This window comes from Crocodylus porosus, unplaced genomic scaffold (genome assembly GCF_001723895.1).
Source record: "Crocodylus porosus isolate Cpor-Errol unplaced genomic scaffold, CroPor_comp1, whole genome shotgun sequence".
NCBI lineage: Eukaryota > Metazoa > Chordata > Crocodylia > Crocodylidae > Crocodylus > Crocodylus porosus.
In genome coordinates this window covers 58,061,640-58,071,660 of record NW_017728886.1, presented here as the reverse complement: position 1 = coordinate 58,071,660, position 10,021 = coordinate 58,061,640, and positions in this window count along the sequence as shown.

The window sequence follows — 10,021 nt, the reverse complement described above, 5'->3', positions numbered from 1 at the left end:
TTGCAACTCGTTGAGAAGCTCCCAAAATTATGGCTCTCAGACCATGGGAAAGGGGAAGTATCAGATTCCCAGGGCTCATTCCCATACCTCATTAAGATATTATCCAATATTACACAAATAAATTTGGGCTACATTTTACAGCAAGCAAGAGAAAGGAGTTTCATTCATGGAATGCCCTGCTCATGTTCTATGCAACTATCCCGGACTTCCTCCTAAAACCAACGGGCATGCTGAGAATGTTCCACAGATCCCTAACACAGCAGTCCTGATGACTATCCTCCCTCAGGCAACATAACTCCTGAAGGACTTGCAAAGATGCATCCTGGTACATTGCCTTGTAACACACTAGCCTATTAATTCTGCAGAACCAGGAATGCCTTTGATTTTTTCCCCTAGGGATACCCATGGGAAATCCATGGGTTCAGCCAAAAAAGCATGCCATACCAATCAGCAATTCTCTGACTCCACTACTACATTTCTATCCCTGCTAGCAAAACAGCTATAAATTCTTTGTCAGAGGGTTTGGGGAAGAAGTAGTAACAGTGGTAGCAGCAGCAGCATATAGGGAGAACTTGACACAAAACTAGTATTCACCATCATTACCAGGCTCTGGCCTCCCCTTGCTTGATTTAGCTCCCATTTGTTTGCAGAAGTGGAAGAGAATGTATTGTCCTAATGCCACTGAAGCTCCTTGTACCCAACTGATTCTGTTGTTTCTAATATCGCCTGTCCTCACAACAATCCCTCTTATTCATCTGAATAAGAAAGAGGGTTAAATGAACAAGATGGTAATCAGAATGAAATAAGTCTATAATTCAGATCTAAGGACCTTCTAGAGCTAGACATATGCTACATATTGCTAAAAAACCTGTCGCACTACACTCTCCAGACTCACATGTCTATTTCTTATGGTCCATGAAATGTCAGACCTTAAGCCTGTTATTTAGTATGACTGTTTTGGGTAGATGTGATATCTTTTATTAGACCAACTAAATGATTGGGAAAGTTGTTCTTTGCAAGCTTTTGGGCACAAACACCCTTCTTCAGGCATAGGGAGAGTCTGCTGGTCTTTTGTGAGGGGAGTGTAGCTGGAAAGAGATGAAATGAGACTCTGGAGAGCTTGTGAGGAAGAGATGGAAAGCCAGTCAAAAATGTCAAACAGGTGCACGTTGGGAAGGAGATATTAGAGAGACAAGAATGGGTTGTTTGCTCTTTGGCAGATGATTAAATATCCTGCCAATGACCCTAGAAATATGCTATTGCTTTACCATTCTGATTAGTTTGAGTTCATAATACTATTTATGCACCTTGACAGGCAACTTGATGTCTGGATATAAGAGCCTTGTTCTTCAGATGGCTGCAGGTGACATGAGAAGTAGACAGATGGACTTACAGTTACAGGCTAACTTTATTTGCAGCTAGCGAAGCAATTGAAGGTACTGAGTGGTATATAATGGTGTGTACAATGTGAAACAAGAGCGTTTCAAAGTTGCCCGCAAGTATCAGCACAAAATATAGCCTTCAGAAAAAAAGCCAATAATATATATATACGTACATACATACATATACGTACATACATACATACACGTACATACATACATACGCACACACACGAAATGTTATTATGAACTATTTGGTATTATGAAAAATTTGACTCTAAGATTGGAAGTGTGGAAATTGATTGATATATATATATATATCAATTGCAAGGAATTTAAAGTTCCAATAGCTGGCTGTTAGCCTAATCATTTCAGGCTAAAAGGAGAACCTGGCTACTTTCAAGATGCCAGCTCACTAAAGATAAAATAATATTGTTTTGCAAGTATCATAAATCTGAATGAAAAATTAAGCCATTTTGTATGGTAATATATGATTGTCTTAAATGTGGGTCACAATACTTGGGTTGATTAAACCAAGATTAAGGTTGATTAAACTGTGGTTTGGATGAAAGGCTATTCATAACATATATCCAAGGATAGTCACTGAATTAAGGGGTTTATTATGTAAATGAGCATAATGTTAAATTTTCACTGAAACAAAATAAGGTCTTATGCATCAACAGTCCTAAACTAATACTCCATAATAGCCCATTAACAACACTTGTTTTAAATACAAGAATAAAATCAACATCTTATCCAGCACACGAATGGTATTTAAGAGCGAAAGCCCCAGCTGGAGAAGCAGAGGTGTAACTAGTAAGAGCTGTACCCTGGACGCAAAGTACAATAGTCCTTCGGGAAATATAAGGGAGTGTGCTGGCAGTGCTGACCCCCCTCGTCTCACCAGCAGCCACCCTCATTGCCCCACGCTGCTGAATCCCATTGCTACTAGGACTTGGCCACATTTGGATTCGGCAGTATACCCTGTCTGAATGCTGCCACAACCTCCACATGTCTCTCCAAGTATTGCTTCTACTTCCACCCCCTCGAAGTGATGCACTTTTCTTTTCCTGAGCATCACCAATGCCCACTAACTCAGCACTTGAGGCTTGTGCCCAGTCACCCACCACTAGTTACATTACTGCTGAGAAGTCTTGTAAGTTATCAGGGAAGTGGAAATGGCAGATGCTATCAGTTAGCTGGTGATGGCTGTGCTCCCCTCTAATTTGCTCTGCTTTCTTGAAGTTAAAATGCCTCATACAAGGCTTCCATAGCTGAACAGCCTTGCCAAAAAATTTGACTCTAAGATTGGAAGTGTGGAAATTCAGTCAGATAAGCTTTGTATACTTATTCAGTAATCGCATGACCTTATCTACAGCTCCTTGGTCAGAAAATTGAACTGCTAATCCCACAAAAATGAGGTTTATCACACAAAATCTGAATATTGCTGATTTCAGTCTGGCTAGAAAAACCTCTACAAAAGCTTCTCTCATTATGCTTTGATAGACTTAGTCAATATCCATATTTTCACATTTATAATGCCCACTAAGTTCTCCCTTTTGGGCAAAGGACTTGTTTTTGGGGCTTTTTACAAATTCAATTTAAATACTATTCTTATTTTGCATATTAAAGAGATTCAGATTCAAAATCTATAGTCCTAAAGTGTAGCTCTTTTTTCTTCATAAATGTTAAAGGCTATTCCCTGCCTAAGCAAGTGCTGGCAATGCCTACAATACCCAGTCAGATTCCTGATATTCTTCTAAAAAGCATAGGTGTGCCTGTACAGAAGCTAACGCACCAGAATCTCTCTTACATTTTATGCTCATGAAAGCAGGTATCCATGGAAAAAGTGACAAGAGCACAGTATTAGCCAATAAGGGACCAACACACTCTATTCAAACCTTGTCAGGATGAAAATGGAAGACAAGTGAGAAGTTGGAGAGCTACTTCTCCCTTATATATCAAATAATCTGTTTCAGAACAGCTCCCATTTCTAAAATACTTAAACACCATAATTCCTTCAGAATGAGAAAGCCGTGCCATTTACTGACCAAGTCAGAGTCCACAGAGTCCAAGTTCATTTTGAAAGACAAGGTACAGAGCTACAACACTACACTGAGAAAGCACTACAAATCTAAACTCTGACATACATAACCCAGACACCATGCATTTCCATCTACCACAGGCAAGGCAACACCCTTGAAAAGAACTAATTATTTTCACTGATGATGAGTGACTCTGTTTAACTTATTTGAATTGGAGTTGCAGTCTCAAGATTTAATATAGATACATACCATTTTATTTAAAGTGGTGCTGTTCACTCCATCACTGCAAAGGCGCTGTAAGCACAGAAACTTGTAATTGGAAACTGGAAATGTGAAACTTTGCTTTAGCAGAACCTTCAAATAAAATAGAATTGGTTTTTCAAAAACACAGCAATTCACCAGACGTTCTCCTGAGAACATTATGGCAAGGTCAGTAGGGCACCAGTAACAATTCTCAAGATACATATTGCACTACAAAGGAACACAACTACACTAAGAAAAGCAACAAAAACAAAGCCATAATTTTGACAATAGAAAGCCTTGAAACTTGTTTGTTCTTTTGCTCCTACTCCTCTGCACAGCCCAGGAACACAGCGGTACATTCAACAGCATGTAGAAAACAGAATAAGATCTCTAGTGACAACCCAACTACTGAGACCAAAGACAACAAGAAACAATATACAAGAAAATAATAGTTAAAGCAAATGGTGCAAAAGAAGCTCTATAGAAATAATAAAATCTCTCGTCCCTATAAAATAAACCCCTGCTTTTGCAGGAGTATAAAACAGGAGAGATTAGGAAAACTGTTGTAGCTCAAGGACACATAGACTTACTAAAATAAACAATGATATTACTATAGTGTAAGCACTGACTTCAGCCATGTTAGGAGACAGGAGTGAAAGGAAATCCAAGGAAGTTTCACAAGAGTTTGGTGAGATGAGTCATCAGAATAGACTACAAAGATCATCTGAAACAGAAGAGTGGATGTGTGCCAAAGACTGAAGAAAACCAATCACATTCAGATAGAGGATTTTCAGCAAGGAAGACAATTAAAAAGGAAGGTATAAGGTGACCCTTCATTAGCAGATCATTACTACTAACAGATAGACATGAATTAGTCTGGAGCAAGACTGTCCAACTGGCGGGCCCATTAGGTGCAAGCAGCTTTTGAGGGGTTAAATTGTGGCCCATAGGGCTTGTCAGTGAGGCTGCTGAACCCCCTGTGTTAGCTCAGCTCTGGAACCAAGGGTGAAAAAATCACTGCCACCCCTACCCCTTCACTACCACCAAATTTGGGATGTTTGCTTGATGTTGGCAATGAACATTGGCAACAGGAGAAAAGTAGAGGGTAAGCAACAGTGGCCTTCACCTCCTTGGTTCCAGAGCTACATCCACAGCACTGCCAACAAGCCTCTACCTTGCTGCCAGAGGTGGGTTTTGCAGTCCGTGAGAAACCCCATGGGTCAGATCCAGCCCATAGGGCCAAATGAATGGGACACCCTGATCTAGATCCAAGGCACTGAAGCTGAAAAATAGGCTTGTGCTTAAAGTTTGGTTATAATTAGACCACGGGTAAGCAACCCCCAGCACGGGTGCCAGAGCATGGCATGTGAAGACATTTCGCTTGACACACGTGGCTTTGGATAGACAGCAGAGAAGGGGCAGGGGCTCCACTGCCACAAGGATTGGACCCCTTGCAGCTCCAGTGCTGCCCGAGCCTGGCACACCAACATCTTACAAGTCAAGGTTGCAGGTGTTTTTGGCACACTGCCCAAAAATGTTACCGACTCCTGAGTTAAGACAGTTGACTGTGTAAATTTGGCAACTTCTTCCCCAACAGGTCCACCATCCAGCTGTAGTCGGAATCACGTTCGCTTATCTTGCCGATAAAGATTTGTTGTTACTGTTGCTTTTATTGATTAGGACTATAAAACCGAAGACATCCAGACTATACAAATGATTACCTGTATTAGCTCTTAAATCTAGTTCACTTTGCAACTTCTACAATTTCTCCTTCACTTAGCTCGAGACTTCCTATTAGATAAGGATTCCCTGTTAAAGGCAACCTTAAAGGCATCCTTCTAATATGACAAGTCTAGAAGTGTCTTTTGTTTCTTGTAAATCATTCTGATCTTTCCACTGTACTTGTATTTTAACTACTGGATGTTATTTATGTTTGCTACTACCACTGTCAGGATGGCTATCGACTCATTTACTGGGGCCTTTATAGGTAAACACAGTTCTAGTTGTTGGGTAGAAACAGTGATCAGTGGTATACTAGATTTCTGTTGCTACAGAAGATATTTTGGACACCCCTTCCCTCTGTTGTATAAAATGAAAAATGCAAGAACAATGCAATTACTTTTGGCTCCCTGTATTTTACTCTGCACTCCACCCAAAGTAAGAAACGATGGAAGTGGTAGTGGTTATTTAAAGTGGCAGTGTGCGAGTGGAAGCAAAACCCTGAAAACCTGCATGGTGGTTAGGATGAAATGATTAGCAGCAGGCTGAAGCTAGAGAATGCCCATTGACAGACAAGTTAGAAGTACAATGTTGATAACTGAAAGAAGTTCAGAATAAGAACCCTGTTCTGATTTTCAATTATTTGAAGAGGAAGGAGTGATGGGTGGTCAGGTCACGTGACCATAGTTCAAAACAGAATTTGGCCTTGATTCTTCTTCAGTCAAAATGAACAGTTTCCATGCCTTGTCTATTTTGTCACAAAGAGTTGCATTTCTAGACATGAAAATAAAAAAATAAAATAGACAAGTCCCCAGACAAGTCAAGACAGCTTTGTATTTTGGCAATGCTTATTGAAACCTTAAGACTCGCACAGGATGGACAGAAGGTCAGAATATGGTTTTCTGCAATACCTATCACCATATCATTATTTAAGTGCCTGGGACTATCAAACATAGGTACATTTGTGAAATTATACATCTGTCTATGTATATACATGTGTGTACAAATACAAAGCTGCCCAAGGAACTCAGTAAATATTCCCTTATTGATGTAATATGCTAGCGTGGTATTTTTAAATACAGGTAATGTGATATTGGTCTTAGGTACCAAAGCCTCGATTGTGCAGATTAATCCCCTTGGCCTTTAGTTTTTTGCTTTATAGTAGTCTTTGTATGCTTTGTAAAGCTATGTTTAAGAGCTGATATGATTTCTAAATCGATATTAAAGATTTTCTAGCACTTACCTTGATGACTGTTATGCTCCAAGTTGCTCAAAAAGCATTAGTATTTCCATATGTTTCAAGATTTTCCAATTTTTTTTTATTTTATTTTTTACCTCTGGGTAGAACAAAATTACCTATAAAAAAGGAAACTTATCATTTAAAACTGTTGGGACAAATTAATCCTTATTGCAACACTACTGAGTGGCATTACACTGGGATTGAATAAGACTTCTTATTTTTAGTTTACTCTTATCACAGGGCACGATTTACATTAAATTGTTCTTGCATTTCCAAGAAGGTTAATATTATTGGACTGTAAATTTCTAGTTTAAACTTTTTCTTTTTACAACTATAATTATATATGGAGGGAGGAACCAAAAAAAGATATCCTCTTAAAACCAAGTGGACAGATGGACACACATAGGGCAAAAGTTTGCTATACGCTCAAATTTCACTTGTGACAAAGACCTCACAGGGTTTCAATCTTCCCCAAGGCTGATAAAGACCATTTTAATTTCCCACCACAAGAAAAATTAACTGACAGTCAAACTACTTTTAAATATGATTGAAGTGCCTGGTATTTTGATTTCATCATACCTTGCCTGGGCAGTCTAAAGCAGACATGACTGTTCTAAGGGGTTTTGGGAGGGGGCAGGGGGTATATCAGAATTACTCTTGAATACACTTTAAATACAAGCTTTAACTTTGCTTTCAAAATCTGTTCCACTGAAATATATTATTTGTTTTCACTTGCCCTCCTTGTAATACAAAGATGCTAGAACAATAACTGTAAGAAACAACATAAAACCAGATCTTCCTAAAGGACCGAAACCTGAAGCTTTTACTTCTACTAAACTTCCACTGACTATCTACCTATGTTTTCTCAAGGTGTTTAGCATAGACATAGATTCTTGACCTTCAGGGACTCCTGAGAAAGGACAAACTGAAGTGATCAGCACTGAAGTAAGTGCTCTCTTAGGAAACAGCAGAAATGGAATTCCCATTAACAAGTAGCACCCCATGATATAATTGAATAGCATCTTTATTCTGTACACATTTTAGGACAAAGTTACTGCACTCAGAATAAATATATTGATGCTCCTTCACAAATGGCAGTATTATATTTGTGTTCTACAACTAAGGAACTGAGACAGAAAGATAGTGCAGCTTTTTCAAGATAACACATACAATTCTTGGCAGAAATGAGAATAGAACCCAAGCATCTTGAGTTCTTGCTTATTAGGGATAATTTCAGCCATCTATCCCCATTCCGTAAGACCAACATGCTGTGTTCTAGTAAGAAAATAAGCCTCAATCACTGGGAATTCTCAAGTGTTTGAGAGGAACCTAATGCTATGTTGAAATTCTCCATGGATTAGAAGTCCAAAATAGTTTCTTAGACACCCCTATGAACCAAAAGCCTTCATGTGAGCACCAGTACCAAACACCACCTAAGTACAAAGTGCTATATAATTACTATAATTATACTATAATTACAGCAACATTTGGTGAAATCTTAGCTTCACTGAAAGCAATAGCAAACCACCCCTTTAAATTCAAGGTGCCAGGATTTTACCCACAGACTATAATTGGATTACTCCTGAGTTACACAGATGTAACAAAGGATAAGCAGGTCCAAAAACTGAGAGACCCTAGAGGAAAATCAGGAAAAGTAGACTAGATATAATCTCTGTGGTTTAGTACCTTAAAACAACATATAGAGTCAAAGTGTTTTCTTAAAAACAAAAACAACATACAAACATGCTAAATCAACATTAAAAGCATCTAAAATGAGGAAAAGAGATGCATCCTCAGAGCATGTGAAAGATCTGCTGCAATTTCTCTATGATTTCATTTTTCTAGGTGAGCAGGTTTACATTCTGGCAACACTAATGTACTAGTTGTATCTATCATTAATTTCAGAATTCCATTCAGCAAGCCTTAGCCCCGCTGATAAAGATGTGTTTACTCTTATCAAAAATACATTCCATACAGAGAAAATTGTGTCCACGAAATGAAAAAACATCATTACTACCAAGTCCACTATAAACAAATTATCCTCATGTGGAGGGCACATAGATGTTAGACCTTTTCATCATTATATATGAAATACACATTTTGTGAGTGTTTTTAAAGCACAGTGTATGTGATTTGTAATAGGTTTTTTAACATTATTATAGGATGCAGTTCAATAAAGATCTATATGATAGTAGAAACTAAGATAATTTTCCTTTTATTGTAGGCAGCTTCTTAATTTATTGAGCTAAACCTGCAGCATGACAGATAGCATCCCAGCTCATACTTTGCCAAGTCATGGACTCTGTAATCACCAGTACCACTTTCATCGTTGTTTTTTGCTAATTTTTTCTATTCATTTTGGATTCCTATTTGAAATCCCTAAAAGCTTCTTATCAATCCAACACAGTTTTTAACGTTTCCATGTTTCATTTAGAAGACTAAAATTATTAATTATTACATCATTCATACAATCAACTATCATTTTTAAAATCAGTTGTCTGGACAAGGTCCTGATCCAAAACACATAAGAATTTTTCTCTTGAGTTCAATGGGCTTTGGATCAGGTACCCATGGCATGTATGTAAGTGAAAGTAAAATTTCAAAAGATCTTAACCATTTTGTGAAGTAGAATCTGGGTAGAGAAAAGGAGAAGGGATAGATATAGGCAAATAAATCCATATTTCATGTGGGGGATTCAAAAAAACACTGCTGTATCCTCAGAAAACACCCTTCCAAAGTCAAATGAAACCTCACAAATGTGGTTAAAACTCATTAGCTCCTTTAGCCTCTACCAACATGCAAACTCATGCAAGAAAAGCAAAGCAGGCTCCAGAAGCTAAAGTTGCATTACTATGAGATAAGTCTTACCTTCTCCAGGGACAGAGAGGGACCCTGACACAACCAAGTAATTTAGGAGCAAAATTTAAAGCAACCACCTGGATAATCTGGGCCTGTCAAGTATCAGTGAATTCTGCTCTATAAGAGCTCCCTATGTAATCATGGCTGCCTGGGGACAGGGAATAAAGGTAGATCACAAGAGGAGCAGTGGCAGCCCTTTGTCCAGTCTTGGAACATATCTGTATTATATGGTCACTTTCCTGTTAGAGCTATGGTGACGGAGGTCCCCACTGGAAAGAAGGCCTTTGGCCAGAGAAGGATGTTTTTCTACTATCTTTGCCAAACCACCTCCCCAAATGATAGGAGCTCTGTTAGCAAAAGCCCTTCTAGTGACATAACTCTGTTCAGGGCCAGATTAAACCTTTCATAGATTTCATAGATTTCATAGACATTAGGGCTGGAAGGGACCTTGGGAGATCATCGAGTCCAGCCCCCTGCCCAAAGGGCAGGAAGTCAGCTGGGGTCATAGGATCCCAGCAAGATAAGCATCCAATTTA